Genomic DNA, 19,578 nt, shown 5'->3' on the forward strand with positions numbered 1-19,578 from the left:
TAATTGTGACTAGCTTTAAAAGGTGCAGTCCACATATGCCCGGCAGGGCTGAGGGGCGTGGGTGAGAACATCCGTCTTATACCTTGGAGACAGTCGCCGCTGACGAAGTTCCCTTACAAAGCCCAAAGGAATTTTCCTCCTTCCACCGGAGGTGTTTATAACCTCTAATTTGCTCACCATGCCTCTTGTAGAAAGGAGTAGGAGCTCAGCCACTGGCAGGCTGCCACGGAGCCGCTGCGGGCTCGCGTCCCAGAGCGGTGGCGCTCCCCTGTGGGTGCTGGGATGCAGGTGCGGCAGGAGGAGGATGCGGGTGGGTGCAGCGGCGTGCGGTCGGTCTCTCCTCCGCTCCGCGCCCTGGAGGTGTGGCCATAGCCTGCGGAACAGCCAATCAGGGAGCGGGAAGGCGGGCCGCACGGCAGTAAGAACAGGAGAGGAGGAGCCTAGGCGAACGCGTGGGTGGGTGGTCCAGCTTGTTGGAACAGCTCCTTTGCAAGATCTTATAATAAATGCTTAGCTTTTTTGTACTCTGTTCCTGATAGTGGAGAGGATACCCTAGCTGAAGATTTGTCCTCATCCCCGTTTTGCCTTGGGAAAAGACTTGCCTTTGTGTCGCTGTAGTGTTTCATGCAACCTCCACCGGGTGTTTTGGGCATGGAAGTGGGTTCTGACCTCATTTCCCATAGGAGTTTAAAGGGATGGGGGAGGACTAATTAGTCCCTTATGAAGCACTCACAATGAAGTACAATATTCTGAAAAGATAATCTAGTCGCTGAATAAAAAGCCAGACACATCTAGGACTACGAAGTCATTTTAAAGAGAAGCTTTTTGTAGTTGTGGGAAATTACTATATTTTAATTGGATCTTTACATATTGATGTTACAAAGGGATCCTTTAAAATACGATTTTAATAATTTTACTGATCTTGAAAACTTTCTCACAATCTGGAACTTCACCTGAGGTTATGAGCACACTCATTTTTCCTCATTCTGTTTGTGGGCATCTGGCACCAGATACTAAATATCAAAATAAGGTTGCTTTATTTATCTCATTTAGAAAATAAACAGGATTTGGAGAGCTTTCTTGACCCAGAAGGAAAGATTCACTCTCTTAACACTGCCTGCCTAGGTTCCAGCTTACTGAACTAAAAAGAGAAGGTACCACCAGTGTGATTTAAATAAGGCCCTTTAGTCCTACTTAATTAAAACAGTGTGAGAATCTAAGAAGAAGCATAAGACCTCACTGATAGACACCAAAAAAAATCTTGAATAGGTACTTAACAGGCACTGATAGCATATACTTGTTCGTTTTACTTTTTATCACATCTGGTTTTCCAGAGACATCCATTGTTAGGATGAAGACTTCCAATTCTTCTTTCTCCCCTCACTGCCTGCCTTTCAGACATTGCCTGGTTGTTAGGGTAAGAAAGAGACCAGAGTGGAGAGAGAATGTGAGAAGATTCAGATAGTGGTTACTACTGCTAACAAATGGCAGTGTGAAAGAAAGTCGAAACTGTTGACAATATTGGTCCAAACTGTGTTTCACAAACGGTTGCGCTAGTCTCTGTTCAGTTAGAGAAGATAGGCTAGTTACTGTCCCGACTGATTTCAGTGTCCGCTATGGTGTCCTCCTGCCGCTCATTGTCATGCTAGCAATAGGAAATTCAGTTTATTGTATTTGTCTCTCCTCAGGTTCTTTATTTGCTAACTCTTCATTCAGACCCTTAGGTACACGTGGGGGGAAAGATGTAGAACCGTCTGATTTAGAGCTCAAACTTTGAGCCAGGACCAAAAGTGCAATAACCTCAAACTCTAACCTTTGCTTTTGGAAAGGGAAGAAGCCTTTTCCTCTAAGCCTAAGCCTGTAAAAACCTCATTAAAAAGTGTTTTTTTTTTAATTTTGTTATTCTAAAATAAAAACTATAAGGCTTTTCTTCATCTCTTTTAGTTATCTATTCTTCTATTTTTCTCTAATATTGAAAGACATAAAGAATTCTTTTCATTTACCATAGTTTTGAATATTTTAAATTTGTACAGAACTTCCTGTTCCAAGTGGACAGTTTTGGTTCTTGGGACCTAACATATTCTAGAGCATTCTTTGACATCTTTGGTAGCCACCTTGCTTAAGAATTGAATGATTAGGAAATAAAGGCATGTAGAGCCTTCAACTTATTTATCCTCAGTTCAATCTAAGTTGTTAGTTAATGCCACATTTGAAGGTGGGAAAATAAACATATCTTAGGAAGTAGCTCTCATTCGTTATGTTTAATAATGAACAAAGTACAAACTCACCACTATGAGAGAGAGGTATAGAATGTGTATTTCTTTATGGCTATTTATTATTTTAGCCTATACGATAAAACTCCACTTTTAGGTCAAATAGATCTCCTTGATTTTAAAACAATGCTGTAAAAAATGATTGGGTACACTGTTGATGGTAGTGAAGATTGGCATAGCTATTTTGGAAAACAATTTGGCAGGATTATGTAAGAGCGAATATTCATATACCCTGTGACCAGCCAATCCATTCCTAAGAGAAACTTTGCATATCTGGATTATTTCTAATGGGAACAGCATTGTTTCTAATAGAAAAAAATAACACTAGAAGCTAAAAAAATTTGAAATGTATCAGTTGAACAATATTGAAAAATTCACACACTGGAATATTATACACCAGTGAAAATGAACAAACTACAGCTATTTACAACAACATAGCTAAATCTTAGAAACAACATGTGTGAAAAAAACTAGCCACAGAAGACTTCATAGAATATGATAGACTTATTTATAAAGATCTGAATCAAGCAAAACTAAATTACATATTTTAGGGAGTAATACATACAAAATTTAGGCTTGTGGTTACCTCTGAAGAAGAGCAAATGTAGGGAAGGGACATAGGTAATATCTTAAATAGGATGGCGGGTTTATGGGTGTTTATTTTATTGTTATGCTTCATAGATTATATATATGTTGCATGCATTCTTTTGTATTTCAAATTTTACATAATAAGAATACACTTTTTTTTGGATTAAAAAAATTCCAGCTTTATTAATAAAAGTGTTATTTAGCACTGTATAAGTTTAGGGTGTACAGCATCATGATTTGACTTACAAATATCATGAAATGATTATCACAATAAGTTTAGCTAACATTCATCATTTCATGTAGGTACAAAAACGAAAAAAGAAAGAAAAAATATATTTTTCCTGTAATGAGAACTCAGGATTTACACTCTTATCAACTTTCATTTTTATCATTCAACAATGTTAACTATAGTCACCATGTTGTTCATTACATTTAAAAATACAGGTATTTTTAAGGTGATAACATAAAAGAATTTTCCCTTGTTGCTCCCACATTCTGCCTATTTCATATCATAGCCCTTTTCATAGTCCCCAATGTCTTGACATTTTTAGAAGGTATGGTCTGACAAGGAAATCCCTGGGATCGTTTGGGTGGCTGAGGATATAGGGTGAGGCTGACAATAACTGTTAAGTGGAGTGAGATAGAAGACACAGAAACCCTCTGTTTTCCTCTTACTAATGAATGCCTAGAAAAGCATGAGGCATGGAGGAAAGAGAACTGGGGAGGTAAGGCTTGGTGACCTCTTGGAAAATTAATATTTATTGTCTCAGCAGTGACTAATAGTTCCAAATGTGGACGATCAGCTTGGATACGTTATTATGAGAAACTTGCTCTTTTACTGCCCACTGTTCTTTTCTGAGCAAAATATGGCCTTTTGAATGAGGTAGGATTTGGCATGTGTATGATGATGTAATATGTTACACAGCCAGGCAAGTTGTCAGGGACTCAAAGGTCTGGTTTTGAAAAATGAAAAGCGGATATGTGAGAAATTGGTCCATGTGGGAATAACAATTATAATAAAAGTGGAAAACGTAAGCCAACACTGGTGTATTTCTTTGAGTACTGAAGTTCTCTGCCACTAAGATTCATCATCACCAAACTGCTGGCCAGCACTGGCAGGGGAAGGCAGACCTCTCCTGGGAATTATCAGCTTCTTCTTAAGCAGATGAATAGAATAATGCGTGACATGCTGGTGTTGTGGAGATTCAGTCTTGGTCTAGAGTTCCATTAAATGAATGTGTGGAATCAATATCTAACTGAATGTTTGTCATGAGAACACCCAGAGGCCCTTGTGTAGCTTGCTACTTTTCAGACTAATTCTCAGACAGGAAAATGTGCAGCGTGTCTATTTTCTAAAATAGTTTCAACATCTTTTATGTAATGCTGATGCATCTGGAAGTGAAAATGCTAAGAGTTTCATTTCACTAAAAATGGAAATATTTGTTTTTTACTTTAACCTTTAACTTTAGATTACAATTAATGGCATTTTCACCTTAGTCTTAAGAGTGGCAATTTTACCGAGTATCAAACTGTATGTATTCATTGACACATCGAACCAGTATTTTCTGAGAATATTTTATGTGCAAGAACTGCATAGGTTGTTATGAAAAATGCAGAAACCTGGTCAGTGACTCTAAAAATCTCACAGTCTAGAGAGGGAAACAGATCATTACATAGCAGGACCAATACAATATACATGAGAACATGTCACAGAGGCAGTGACATCTGAGCTGAATCATAAAGGAAATGTAACATTTGAATGAATAAAAAGGACATTTCGGATTGAGGGATCAACATAAAGAAAGAGGAATTTAGCCTGATATTTGTAAGATTTCACCAGATTTTATGATATAAACATAAGCATCATGATGATGAGATTAATAGTAAATTCAGATTAAAATTATCTAAGTAAATTAAGAACTTTTTTTGCTAAATTTTTCTCTTTTATCTTTCCATCTTAATTACATTGCAAAAACAGTATATTTGCATTATGTTAAACTGGTCCGTGGTTGTGGCCAATGAATAGAATTATAATTCACTTTAAAAGTAGTGTAATATTTTAGTAGTAAAACAATTAGAAGTTAAGAATTCTGCATTTTTGTAATATTTCCCCTCTATAATACTTCTCAGAAAATGGTTAAGCTCTAATTAGAAATCAGACTTGCTTTGAGTTTTATCACTTAATCAGAGAGGTAAAGATGAATTGAGAATAGAAATCTTAAAATGCAGTGATGATAGTACCTTATATTTCAATAGCATGGAGTATATGAACTACTTTAGTAGTCATTTTTTAAATCCAGCCAATATGTAAAAAAGGGCAGTATAGGACCAAATTATGAGTTTGCTTTGTAGAATAAATTACTACCAGTTCATTCTGCTCAACTGTAGCACTTGTAAGCAATTCATTCTTAATATTACTTTTTCCCAAAAGACTGTCTTGAAAATTGTCTTACTTCTTTTTCCCTCTGTGCATAAGTCTGTTTCATTAAATTTTAGCAATTCTAAATCAGGCCAGTGTCTAAATCAGACTAACATCTAATAGATGACATGTGAAATGTGTTTGCTATTCCTTTAAACATTTTATGGCATATTCTTTAGACAAATACATAATATTTATTTATAAATTCACATTATTTTGTCCAGTAATTAAAAGAAATGAATATGTATCTCTGTCTTGTTTTTTTCTAGCAAAAGAAATAATTTACAATAAGCATTTATAATTATTTCAGTTAAAGGTTTATGGCATTTGAATGATGATATTTGTTGTTTCTGTCATTTAGATTTTATAGATAATTTTTGAACAGAAATATATCTTTTCTGTTGATGTTTTTGTACCTCTACACATAAATGGCAGATTACTGAAACAATAATTTGCCCTTCAGCTGTAGTGAATAAGACTCTCCTTTATCCTTGGTTTGCTGAGTGCCTCTCTAACCATTTTTATGGCTTTATGGAGATGCTAATGCTAATTAATGTTTGATCAGGAAAAAATGTCAAATAAAGCTGTTAAAGTTGAAGCATGAATTATAAATTCAACATGATTATCCTAATGGTAATGTTGATAATGATATTGATTACATAATTTTTATAGGTGCTTCCAGTATGCTGAACTCTGTGCTAAACATTTTACTTATACATTATTTAATTTTCCCAACTGTTCTGTCAGTTAGGTTTACACCCATTTTACGGATGAATTTATAACCATTATACCTCACAACATTTAATAATAATTAAAATATACTAATACAAAATAATAATATATTTTATTTGATTCTAAAAGCTTTGCACATTTGAAATATATATGTGTGTATGATAGATAACAAGGGTCCTGTTACCAGTCCATGGCCTGTTAGGAACTGGGCCGCACAGCAGGAGGCGAGTGGTAGGTGAGCCAACAAAGCTTCATTTGTATTTGCAGCCACTTCCCAGCGCTAGCATCACTGCCTCAGCTCCACCTCAGATCATCAGGCATTAGATTCTCATAGGAGCACTGGTACCTGGTGCCAGAAATGTTGGGGACTGCTACTTTAAGAGACTTAATGATGTATTGGGAGAGATGGACTTGCTTAAGACAAAAGTATAAGCAAATACGATAATTGCTTTAATGGGGATAGGTACAGGATGTTATAGAAAAATGGAAAAAAGGGCATAGCTTCCTAGAAGGTATTAGAGAGGTCTTAACAGAAAAGCAGCTCTAACGCTGAGACTTAAAGAATGAGTTTGAGTTTGAAGAGATGATGAGCAGAGGCAACAAAATAGAGCAGGGTGTGGAGATGAGCAAGAGCAAGGCGGGGTGGATTAGGGAGCTACAGGGATTTAGAGGTGCTGAGCATCATGTGCAGCTGGAGGAGTGACACACCTGACTGGAGTCAGGTCACAAGGAGCCTTGCTTGCTGTTCAAAGGAGTGCAGACCTTATACTCTGTGTTGAAAAGCCATCAGTGTATTAATTCAATAAACACTAAGTTATGATAGGGGTTGTTCTTCTTCCCTCCTTCCCTTTCTCCGTCATTTATTCATTCAGTATAGTTTTATTGTGTGACCATAATGTGCCAAGCATTGTGTTGAATATTGAGAATGAAAAGATAGACAAGAGTGTGCAGGGTTCTGCCTTCCTAGAACTTAGTAAGTGGTGGGGGAAACAAGCGTTAATCAATGAATCTAATGAAAAAGTGTAAAATTACAAAAGTGCCCAGTATAACAAGGGAGAAGTGAGTCTATAAAAACACGTAGTAGGAAGCAGTGACCAGGCCAAGGAGGTCCAGAAAGGCTTCCCTGAGGACAGGACTGAACTGAGAGCTGAAGGAGATAATGATACAAGGTCATTTGATGAAGAAGGTGAGTGATTTGGGGATAAGTGTTGGCAATGAGGAGATCATGTGCAAAGGCCCTAAGGCCTAGGAGAGCATGGTGCTTTTAAGGAATTTAAAGTAAGACAGAAAAGCTGGAATGCAGGCTAGAAAAGAATGGCTGGACCATACTGGGCCTAGGGGTTGTGTTAAGAGTCTAAGTTCAGTGGAAAACTATGCTAATAAAAGGGCGATGTATGCACTAAGCCATAATCAGAAAAGTGTTCATAAATATCTACATATATACACATGTACAAAGGGAAATTAATATTGACCCATAAATAACTTTGTTGGTTTCTTGATCTGCTCACATCCATTTTATATTGCAGTGATTCTAAGACATATAGTATGTAAAATTTGTATATAGGTAACAATGTTTATTGTTTTTTACACTGTAGTTATAATGTATAGAAATTCCTCCCTTTATTTCCATATCTTAAATTAGGGATCCACATATGGCTCTTGATATTATTATTTGTCTCCTAATAAAATGTAGTCATTTAAATAGGACTCAGAGTTTAGGTTTTTCCTTAGTGTGTTGGCATCTGGGTTTGGGATTGGTTGGCATTTTTAGTTTACTAAAATAACTATAAATTTACTCTTGATTGAAATATGAACGTGTTGATTTTAATTTAGCTTTGGAATTAAAATCAAAGGACAGTCAAATCCAAAAAGACTAATGCTAAGACGGGTGACATTTCAATTCTGGAGAAAAAAATAAGGTGATATTCGTTTGATTGTTAACTTTTTTATAACAAGCATGGGAGTGTTGATAGCAAGATAAATTTTGGAGAGATGGCATAGTACTGGAAATATGAGCATGCCCTCTGAACAGTGTTGGCTTAAATATTGGCTTTAACATCTACTAGCTGTCTGACTCTTCTTGTCAATTACAGAGATAGCAGTGGTTACTAGCTGCCTCACAGGGTTCAACGGATTAGGATAATGTATGTAAAGCATTAGCACCATGCCAAGCACATAGTAAGTGCTCAATAAATGTTAGTGGTGACCTTGAATATTAATGACACCATGCTTTACTTGAGCCATCAACAGAGAGGCACAGTTCTGAAAGTGAAAGTCAGGTGGTTATGGTAAATACATGAACTGAATTTGCTTAATTCTGTGGCTAAGAAGAACTCTTAGAGAACATCAAATTCAGTAATGTTTCTGAAATTTTCTGAAGAAGAACTATTTTTTATCTCTCTGACATTTTGGAATCATTAGGCAGGGAAGGAGGGGGAGGAGACAGGAACATTTCGATGATGATGTCCCTAAGGTCAGAAGATGGGATGGGAAGCCAGCTCTGGCTGGATCCCTCTCACGCTGGAGGGGTGTGTGTGTGTGTGTGTGTGTGTGTGTGTGTGTGTAATGTTATACAAATGTGTTTCTTTTTTCTGTGGCTTCAGCTAAGGTGAATGAAGGCCAAAGCAAGCTGCCTAACTCAGTGGGAATATTGTTTTTATAATTACAGGTCTAGGCATTTTACATTGCATTTTCTACTGCCACCCTTTCTACGCAAGCAAAATTTGTGTGAAAAGATCTGCTGGGAAGGAGCTCACTGCTTATGTTTCTCCATTGTGATGAAAGCACATGGTACAGGTAAATATCTCTAAAATCTTTCAACCCAAATGACTATATTTAATTATAAAGTCTCCAAAGGAGTAGTAGAGATGTATACATATCTAATCTCATACATACAAAAACAAACACAAGCATACAACATAAACATACATGTACAGATTCACATATTCTCCATTTATTTATTCTTTCTCTTTCTGTTATAAAAATGGAAACTTGCTTTTCTTATGGGAAAGAAAATGGCTTCTATTTATGTTGAGATCACTGATTAAGAGGATGACAAGACATTGATTAATAAAAAAAGGAAGATTCTGACAAGGGTATTCACAAATTCGAACTAGAGAGACTATTACCATCAGGTGAAGGTAGGGAACAATACGGTTTATACTATCATATAGCCTTTTTGTTCCTCTTAGTGAGATAATGAACATCTTTTCATAGCAATAGATATTTATCTGCAACATTATTTTTATAATTTATGATTCTATAATTTATGATCATATAGATACCATTCAATGCATATCCTAAAATACATTTAATCGATCCCTCTTAGTTTGGCATTTAAATTGCTTCTAATTTCTTTGCTTATATGCTACCAAGAATGTTCTTATAGCTATATATTAGTTGCCATTATTAATGGCTTTCATAAGGATAGTTCCTTAGCAGTAAATTGCTGAATTTAAGAGTTTTCAGGTTTTAAGACTTTTGCTACTTGTTGCCAAATTACCTTCCAATAAAGTCATACCAGTTTGTATTTCTGGAGGCAGTGCATGAGAGTACCTACTTTTTATACCATTTTACCAGTGCTGAGAATTTTGAAAACAAAGTGTTTGCCAATTGATGATGAGAAATAATGTCTCCATGTGCTGGGTTTTTTTTTTTTTTTGGGGGGGGGTGCGTATTTATTTGTAAAGCATACTATTTTCAAGAAACTTCCTGCCATAGATAGTAGCATGTTTGAAACATAAAGGTTTTTGACATTTGAGAAATAATACTAAATCAAGAAGGCATGGAAAGGTCCTAGGAAATTTTAAGTTTTTCCTCTTTTTCAGCCAAGTATTATTAGACAACCATGAGATCACTGGATAGCAATACTTTTTCGATGGAAAATATAGTTTTTCTTTCTTTAATAAGAATAAAAAGGTGTTTAATAAATAGCCCTCATTAAAACATGGATCTGAAGTTATACTGCTCATTAATTAAAATATTTGTATATATATGTATACACATATACATATATGTATATATACACATAGATATGTGTGTGTATATATACATGTGTGTGTATGGATACACACACATACACATGCATATATATATATGTGTGTGTGTATATATATATATATAATCTGTCCAATATTGGGAGCATGATTAAATATAATTATGGTAACACCATATTAATCAGAGGCTATAGATCACAGTAGATAAGACTGTGGACTCCAGACCGGCTGGGTTCAGATTCCAGCTCTGCTATTTTCTTGAGGTACAAGGTCAGGAAAGTTACCTTACCTCTCGATGTCTAAGTTTATAAAATTTAGACAATAATAGTACCCATCTCATAGGATGTTGCTGCACAGAAATATATGTGAAATGTTGAAAAATTGTTATAAATCCTATTTTGACAATATCTAGTGACATGAGAAAATGGTCATGATGGAAGTAAAACCAGCGAAGTATGACTCTAGCTATAGTATTTCAATTTTGTAAAATTTTTCTCCTTCCTCCTTCTTTTCATCTTCCTCTGGTATCCAAAAAACATTTAATGTATTTCAGAACACGTTTACCTTACTCTGACTTTGACAAACTATACCCCATTTCTTACCTTTTCCACCATCATTCACATTAATTAGGATTAATGGAGTAATTCTAGTACTGGAGAAACTGCCTGACTGAAGTCTGTAAGTCAGAGACCTATTTACCATGGAAGTGTCTTGTCATCTGGCCAGTGGGACCCTGGGAGCAGTCCTCGTGTGAGAGCAGAGCCTGGTCCCAACCTTGCACTGCCTTGCTCCTGAGGGACCTGGGATAAGGCAAGGTTACTGGCCTCTTTGAGCTACACATGGAAAGTCTCTAACTGTCCAGCTCCTTATGTGAGCTGCCCTACTATTCACGTCTCTTCCCTCCATTACTAAATAAGCTTCCTTTCACTCAGTAAATGAAAGAGAAGATAGAATGAGAGACTCTCAGCTCTCAGGAATCGTTTACTTTATCCTACATAGATACACAAGGGAAAACTGTGGAGCTGTAAGTCCCTCAACCCTTAGCTGAATCATAAGGTTGAAAAAAGGTCAAAGAATTATTTAGAATTAAGGAGACAAATGCAAGATGACTTGTCTGGCTTCAGCTACTGCTCTTCACAGGACACTCTGCAAATCTTATGTATGTAGATGCTGCATTCGTTTTGGCCCACATTTCCTGTCTTATTTGAACAGCTTTGTATTTTTCAGTAAAAGAGGAACATCTGAATTCCTAATTAAGACAGTTTAGCTTAAGAATTACTCCTTAACGGGTCATAAATTATTCTCCTCTAAATGATTATGAGGATGAATAAAAAAATAAAACTTGTATTTATACACGTACATATGTTATTTCGACAGCATTAATAGATTCATAAAGGGAGAGAGGACAACAAATGTGTCAGCAAATATAGGTCAGGAAAGGAGTTCATAACGTTCTGCCAAACTCCAGTGAGGCACCTCACGAGTGTAGGTAGAAAGGCCAAACGTTGCAGTAGTGAGAATAGTAATAACACTACCATATGGAACATTTGGTATTTGGAAAGCACTTAGATTCCTCCTAAGCAGAATCAATAGGGATTCAAACAGAGAGGAAGAAACGGTTCTCTTGCTGTGAATTGCTGGCTGGTGTGCAGACATGCAGACATGTTGATTAGCAAGGGCTTACCAGAATGAATGTCTTTAGGGAGGTAGAAGAAGAGTGGGAAGTATTTCACCATATTTCATCGTGCTGTGGCCTCAGGTCTGTGCTCTAGCAGTCTAGCTGTTTTTGGTGGTCTCTATAACCAAACTATTTTTGTAATCGTATAAGAAACTGCTCTTCGAGACTAGGCCAAATCAGTGTTGAAACTCAATTCATTAAGTCCCATGGGGCCTTTTGGGTGCCTTAAGACTTTGCCAGTACAGAGCGAAAGCACAACTATTGAATTGAGAGTGTCTTTCTTTAAATTGTAATCTCATTCAGTCATCCATCACTCATTTATTTATTTGGCAAATATCTCTTTCGGGCACTACTGTGTACTGGTATAGTTCTAAGCATTGGAGACATGGAATGGAACGAGACAGATATGAAGTTCGCATTTCTACGGGAGGTACAGTTGACAGCATCATAAATAACCTGGTTTGAGTGAACAGGGGAGCTGAACTGGACTATTCTAAAAGGAGGCAAACGTGCATCCGAAATGAGAAACTGGAGAAACCAATGGAGAACGATCTGTTGGAAGGTTTAAGGCAGGAAGAGCCAGAGAATAGTCAGGGACTGGCAGTGAGGTTGTGACTGTTGACAGCAGGACCAGATTGGAAAATGAAGAAGATAAGGAGAGAAGACAGCTCTCAAACTGCTTGAATGCGCAACTGTCAGGGCCAGTAAAAATCATGCCACTATTGATCTCTCAATTTAGGTAATCTAAATAATGTATGCTATTGACAATCCATATTTTAAGAAGTTGTGACATGAATATGTTTTACTGTATGACTATATAGACATGTCAGAAGAGTGGATTGATTATGGTATATGGTGGTACTTTTTTTTTTCAACCACCACCCAAAGGAAGGATTGGGGTGGTGGCTTCACCAGAGCACACTTACCTTACTCCAATTTTGACAAACTGTATCCCATTTCTTACCTTATCCACCATCATTCATATTAGAGAGTGAGATTAATTATATAATTCATTGTACAAGCATCATTAACATTATTTAGTTAACTTTAGATAAATTCAAGTTCTAGATCAAAATAGTCTGTCCACTTGTCGCATCTTGGCCTCTTTCTTACCTTCTTCCATCCATTCCCGGGTGCTTTTATGGTCCCAAAATAATAAAATCCACTCAGAGATTTCTTTTATCTCCTTTGGCCTTCAACATAGGTTTGGTAAAGGCTACAGTTTTGGCTTTGGATTTACTATCATCAAGGGACCCTTTTTTTCCTCTATTTTGTCATTCATTCCCTTTTCGTTTCTTGGGCAAAGCCAGTAGTAGTCCATCCCACCGCCAGGCCCAGCCCACCCAACCACACTCACACTGTGCATTCTGGGTTTTGCAATGCACATTTCCATGGTGAAGGAAACCTTATTGATATTAATTAAATATTTAAAATAGAAATCTCCTCAAGCATTATCTTTCAGCATAAATGTGTTCTTCCCTTTTCCACTCCAGTTCCTTCAGTCTGAAGGTAGCCTCTATAATTCATAACCAGTTCAGGGGAAGATATTATTCTGAGACACTTAGTGACGTTTTTTGTGCAAAAATGAAAAATGCAGAGGCAAAGACTTAAGAGTACATACTATTTTATATGTAGGCATAGCTTTACATATCTATTTTGGAGTATATTAGTTTCTGAAATAATTTACCCAACTTCCATATAAAGCATTTTATTCTTTGTAAGTCTGATAAATAATACGATTTACAGTGTCATTGTGCAAACATTCACAAATATATATATATCTTTATTTATATATATATCTTTTTACCTTTCCTGAAATCAGGTAGAATATTTTGTCACCCAGTGGAGTAAAGTGCATTAGAAAATGGTTGATACCAAACTCAGCCATTTTGTCTTTCCATGTTCAGACCCTAAAGCAGAATGCCGCAGAGATTCCCTCCCCTGTAATACATTAATGCTGCTCTGGCAAATGGAACTATTCAAAATGCGAGTAAGGACTAGAGATGGAAATAGCAAAGTGTCAGTATTCTGGGGTACTTTTCAAATTACCATAGTTTTTTCTCTTAATGTTTATCAAATGAGATGGAGCATTTAAATATATTTTCTAAATTCTAGAATGTAAGATATTATAGCTATTGATGTTTAGTATTTAGAGACGAGAGGAAACTTGAAGATCATTTAGTCCCCATTCCCCCTCACTCAAGACCTCCTCCATGTCAGTAGTACCTTTCACTTCACCAGTGCTCAAATAGTGAATCATTGATTATTCATTGATTGTCAAAATAACAATTATCATTATGAGATCTAGAAATAATATAAAGAACTTCTTGGGACTAATGTAGTTTTTGGAGTTAGCAAGAAATAACAGACTCATGCCTCTATATGCCAAGAAGGACCTAGAAGGAATATCTCTTTAGATTAAGTGAGAAATATATTATCGATATCTATTTAGGTTTTCACTAAATGTTTTAGAAAAATTTGGGTAGGTAATTTCTCTGACTTGGCAGTTATATTCTTCTGTTCCTCCTGTTTTCTGTTCAGAAATATTTTTTGTTCACTACCCTTCATTTTTTTCTTTAATGTGAGGACAGCAGGTCCCTGTGAGGATTATATGCATACAATTTTTTAGAACATTGCCTGGCCTGGCACATAGTTAATGCTCAATAAACAATTTGCTGTCACTACTTCTGCTCTGCTATTTCTCCCTCTACTTCACATTTTTTTTTTTCTGATGGAGATTTTTTTGAGTATTTAAAACAACAACAACAAAAATGTAACCAAACGAAACAAGTACTGATATCGCATGCTTTAGAAGCTGGGGCTGTGTTTGGTCCTACTTGCAGAGATGTGGTCCTCTCAGTACATCTCTGGCTGAACCCAAGTTCAAGTGGAACACCCTTGGTCTTGGGGATCAAGAGGGCTTTGAACAAGGTACTAACTTACTCTGTGCCTCCAAGTTTTGTATCTATAACATGACTGGATTACTCTCTGAGGCTTCTTTTACTTCTAAAAATGATCATCATCTTACCTCCTTGATGTTTTAAGGCTTTGAAGTGCCTATAGAAAAGAACCTGTGAAAAGTCCCAGTCACTGTTTATATTCTCCCCATGCATTTGAGTATATACATTGAGTGTTTTTTGGTTTGTTTTCTCTTTCATGCTCAGATGGGTCTGCTCCTCCAATGATGATGATCAAAGAAAATGAAACACTCCTTTTCTGCACAAGGCAACCCCCTTCCAGATGCTTAACCCCTTAAGCTAGTGTTCAGATGTCACAGAGGGAAGCATCACTTCACTTGCCGCTGAAATACAGCCATCTCTGGAGTGAAATTTGGCAACAGTGTAATAGTTAAGCTGCAGTACTTATATGACAGTTTGGGGAAAGGAGTAAGACAGAAATAGCAGATACCAAAATAATCTAATTAAAACAGCAGGGAGAGTGGAATCGGGCAACAAGAAAGGAGGATGATATACCCCAGTCTGATTATCTCTACTGTTTAGACAGTGTGGACTTCAGCTCCAGAAGCTCTGTAGTGACCACAGTCAGAATCTCCTACATAGGCTCAAAATGGGGGAGGGAGGCTTGTCTGATGTCTCATTGAGCTATAATCTTGTGACTTTTCTCTCTCTCTCTTTTCCCAGTGGTCTAATTATCAGGCTGTGTTGGCACTTAAATAGATCTGTATTCTTAGAGCCACCTCCCTCTTTTGCCCCCTGCATAGGATAATATCATGGTTCGGTATTTATGACATCAGAATGTACTATGCTCAAAAGTCATTATGTTAAGGCACCTTTTAAATGGCTTAGGAAGGGTGAACTGGCAGACAACCCTTCTGTTTAATTCAAGGATCTTGGTAAATAAAAATGACCAGGAAGGGAGATTCAAGAAATGTACCTGGTAGACAAATGCAGTTGAATAAAAATATATAATCCTTAAGGTTTTCTAGAATGGGAGTAACTATTGTGATAAATATTAAAATAAGGACATGGAAGTAGTAGTGGATAAAATTCAAAAATACTGAGCAATGTGTGTGATAATAATTTAAAAATAAAAGGAAAGGGTAGATTTGCTAACACCATTAGAAATAATCAGATCGTCAGATAATAGGATACAAGCTCTCTCAAAAGGGAGATTCCAGGGAATAAAGGAAGCAGATGCTAAAAGAACCTAGGCATTTTGTTTAACCAGAAAAGAGAGAGCTTTAAGAAGAAATGTAGAGATTAAGAGTTAGTTTCATTTACAAGCACATAAAATCTTTAGGTAATGAACAGAGTTCATGTAGTCCACTGTTATAAAATGGAACCAAAAAAAAAATTTCAAAACAAATTAAATATAATTTGTATCAATGAAAAAAAATGAGATTTGGTATCAGAATGATACCAAAAAAAAAAAAGAGATTTGGTTTTGAGTTTTAGCTGTGCAAATTATTAGCTTTTTGACCTTAGAGAAATCACTTAAAATCTGAGGATTTAAAAAAAAAAAAAACTATAAGATAGAGATAATTATATCTAACAGGGGTGTTGCGATGATTTAGCAAGGTAATGCATTAAACACTTTTGTGAACTGTAAAGCTCTCTACATGTTATTTCTGTAAATTTGCACTGTTCTTATAGTATGGAGAAGCTATAAGGGACAGTGATCACCCATGAGAATAACTTAGAAGACTAATCATATAGAGAAGAAATCTATTGAGTAAAATTTTAAAAATACATGAATTATTATTATTTTTTTTTTTGCACCTCAGTTTTCTGGCCCAGAAATTCTCCTATGTTTATGGGATTTTTCTAAAAATTTCCAGTGAGCTCTGTAACAGAGTTATCTACTCTCTGTTGAGCTATAAACCACATGATTTTATAGTAAATATTGCCTCTGAGTAAACCTTGAATAACAGACTAAAGAAAAAGAATGCCATCTTCTTTCATTTAATAATCCTCATTTCGGGAGATTTGGGCAGAAGTAGGCGGGGGTCTGTGGGCTGAGAACAAGAGTAAAATAAGTCAGATGCTAACTGATGAAGACTTGAAATGGAAACGGTGAGGCACAGTAAATCTTTACAAAGTGTGGGCTGGCGCATTCAACTTCCTTTTACACAGCAGCCCATCTGTCTCATTAGTGTCTGTCTCTTAATCACAGACTTCATGAAGTGTCTAGTTGGCTTTCTTTTTTTTTTAGCTTTTTATCTTAATCTCCTACGAAAGTTAACGAAAGGAAATTAACTGAATTATATGCTGTTAGTGTGTATTCACAAGCACTCTGTGGAGTGAAACAGGCTATATTCGCAAATGAGTGGTAGTATGGGCATGAGTCTGTGCAATGAGCATCTTTGTGTGTGCATTCATGACTGTGTATGCATTTGTGCCGATATCCACAGACACAACACATATGTGCGTCTGTTGTATACACCCTAACATGGAAAAGACACATTGACACTAATTAGAAAGGGTGATATGAAACAGTGAAAGTAAAATTCCTTTCAGCAGCATTTACCGAACATTTCGGCAGCATTTATAGAACAATAGTAGGAGTTAAATATTAACAGGCTTAACTGTCAATAATGGTCAAAAAATATAAATTCTCCATTGTCTGCGTTTCTTTCAATACGACAGTGTATTTTAGGTTCGTCTGCTTGCTCGGAATTCAAAATGCTGTGGATAAAGAATGTTGTAGAATCTAATTTGTGGCAGAAAATTTGTTTATTATTCCTGAGGACATTTGCAGGGCTGAACTATCACATGGAAAAAAGAACAGCTTTGTTTAGAAAATTCAGTAGGGTCAGTAAAAGAAAATTGAATTAAGAAACTTAGAGAGTCTGTCTTTGATTGATGGTGCTTCTTATTCATTCTTCATTATTCTCTGTGAAGGAATAAAACTATGAAATTAGATGTGAAAACTGGATTAAGACAAGTGGCTTCTCAGATTTTTTTTTTACCTTAGCTGTTTCCAGTTCCTAGTAAAGCCAAGAGTAACTACATAAAGAGTATATGTTTACTATATTAAATCTTCCTAATAAGTGTGCCCTTCAGGTTTGATTTTAGGAATTATTTTAGAAGATACAGAGGCAGGTCGTACCCGCTGACTGTATGATAGTATTTGTCTCTAGATATTTTATATGCCCATTTATTTTTAGGGAGTGAGCAGTGGAGTAAAAGGGGGAAATAATACTATTTTTATGAAGAAAGCATTTTCTGTTTACTCCCTTTTCTCCAAGCAGAGTTTACTACATTCCCATTTGAGCCATCAGTTTACTCTCCAAATGCTTTTGTCAGAGATTTGTACACAAACACAAGTCTCTATTAACTAGATTATATATCATTTGAAAAAAAGGAATTTTTTTATTTGTTATATCTCTAGCACCTAAGAAAAGGCCCTAAACATATTTTGTTGAATGAATGAATGAGTGAGTGAATTAATGAATCAGTCAGATACCTACTATGTGCTTATCATTGTCTTAGATATGAGGGGCCATATATAAGAAGTATGAGACATGGTCGTATCTGTTCTGAGGTGATATAAATCTAGCTAAGGATTAGAACAACTTGAGTAATGAAATAAATATTGGACTGTAACCCTCAAAATAAAATAAATATTTGTGGGTCCATACTGATATAAATAAATAACTGAATAAACAAATAAGTGGGGCCAAATAGACAACTTCTTTACAGAGGAACTCAAATAATTAATAAACAAACAAACAAACAAACAAATAAATAAAAGAACTAGAAAAACGTTATTAGCACCCATAGTAATAATTGCCACAGGAAAGTTGTGCTAGAATTAGTGGACAAAAGTTTAAGCAGGAACAGGATATTTGTAGTTTCAAAGTATCTCCCTCTCAAATGTGTAGTAATTACAAAGAGAAAAATGTAACTGTACCTGGAGAGTCCTGGCAGACACAACCTTAACTAAGTAATCAAGATTAGCATCATTACAGCCATGCCACCCTGAACGTGCTAGATCCCGTCTGATCTCAGAAGCTAAGCAGGGTCGGGCCTGGTTAGTACTTGGATGGGAGACCGCCTAGGAAGACCAGGTGCCGTATGCCTTGAAAAAAAAGGAAAAAGATTAGCATCACTAATGATACAGGTTGACATCATGTGCCCCTTCATGTGAAACACTAAGAAGGACACCATACCTCTGTGGTAGCCTTCCCAATAATGTATAATCTCATCAAGAGAAAATATCAGACAAACCCAAATCAAAGGACATTCTAGAAAACAACTGACCAGTACCCTTCAAAAATGTCAAGGTCTTTAAAGATAAGAAAGGACCAAGGAATTGCCACAGACTGAAGAGACATGACAGCTAAATGCAACATGAAATCCTAGATTGGATCTTAAAACAGAAAAAGGGCATTAGTGGAAAACCAGGAGAAATCCTAACAAATTCTTTAGTTTTGTTAGTAGTACTGACCAAGGTTAATTTTCTAGTTTTGATCGTTGTTCTTTGGTTATGTAAGATGTTAACATAAGGGGAAGCTGGGTGAAGGATACAAAGGGACTCTACTACTTTTGCAACTCTCTGTAAACCTAAAATTATCTTTAAGAAAGTCTAGTTGAGGGCACTTTGTCCACAAGAAGCCATTATAGAGCAATACTTGACAGTATATAACTAAGGATTTACGATGGTAGGGGCAACTTTGGGCTGAGGGTGCGCTGAGGGGAATGAAAGATGGCTGATGATTGGAGTGGTCAGGAAGAGTTTCATATGAGAAGAAAAACCTGATTTGTCCCTTGAAAGGAGGTGCAGAGATGATGGGTGGAGCAAACTGAGAGGTCGTTCAGGGACAATAGGGACAAAGGTGCAGGGACAATAGGGACAAAGGCAGAAGGAAGGGCTGCAGATGCTTATGTGGGATATGATGGAGAGTCTGGATGAGTGATGTGTGCTGAAGAT

At 36.4% G+C, this 19,578-nt stretch overlaps 1 protein-coding gene and 1 pseudogene across 1 annotated transcript in view; both read left to right on the top strand.

Moving 5' to 3' along the window:
• ATXN1 (ataxin 1) overlaps positions 1-19,578 on the top strand; it is a 311,366-nt gene that overhangs the window by 74,910 nt on the left and 216,878 nt on the right. Inside the window, 1 exon segment of the mRNA XM_025044911.1 lies at positions 8,681-8,808. The gene's annotated coding sequence lies outside the window, so the exon portion shown is untranslated.
• Positions 18,609-18,727, top strand: LOC112477737 (annotated as a pseudogene).

Source organism: Pteropus alecto, unplaced genomic scaffold (assembly GCF_000325575.1).
Source record: "Pteropus alecto unplaced genomic scaffold, ASM32557v1 scaffold121, whole genome shotgun sequence".
NCBI lineage: Eukaryota > Metazoa > Chordata > Mammalia > Chiroptera > Pteropodidae > Pteropus > Pteropus alecto.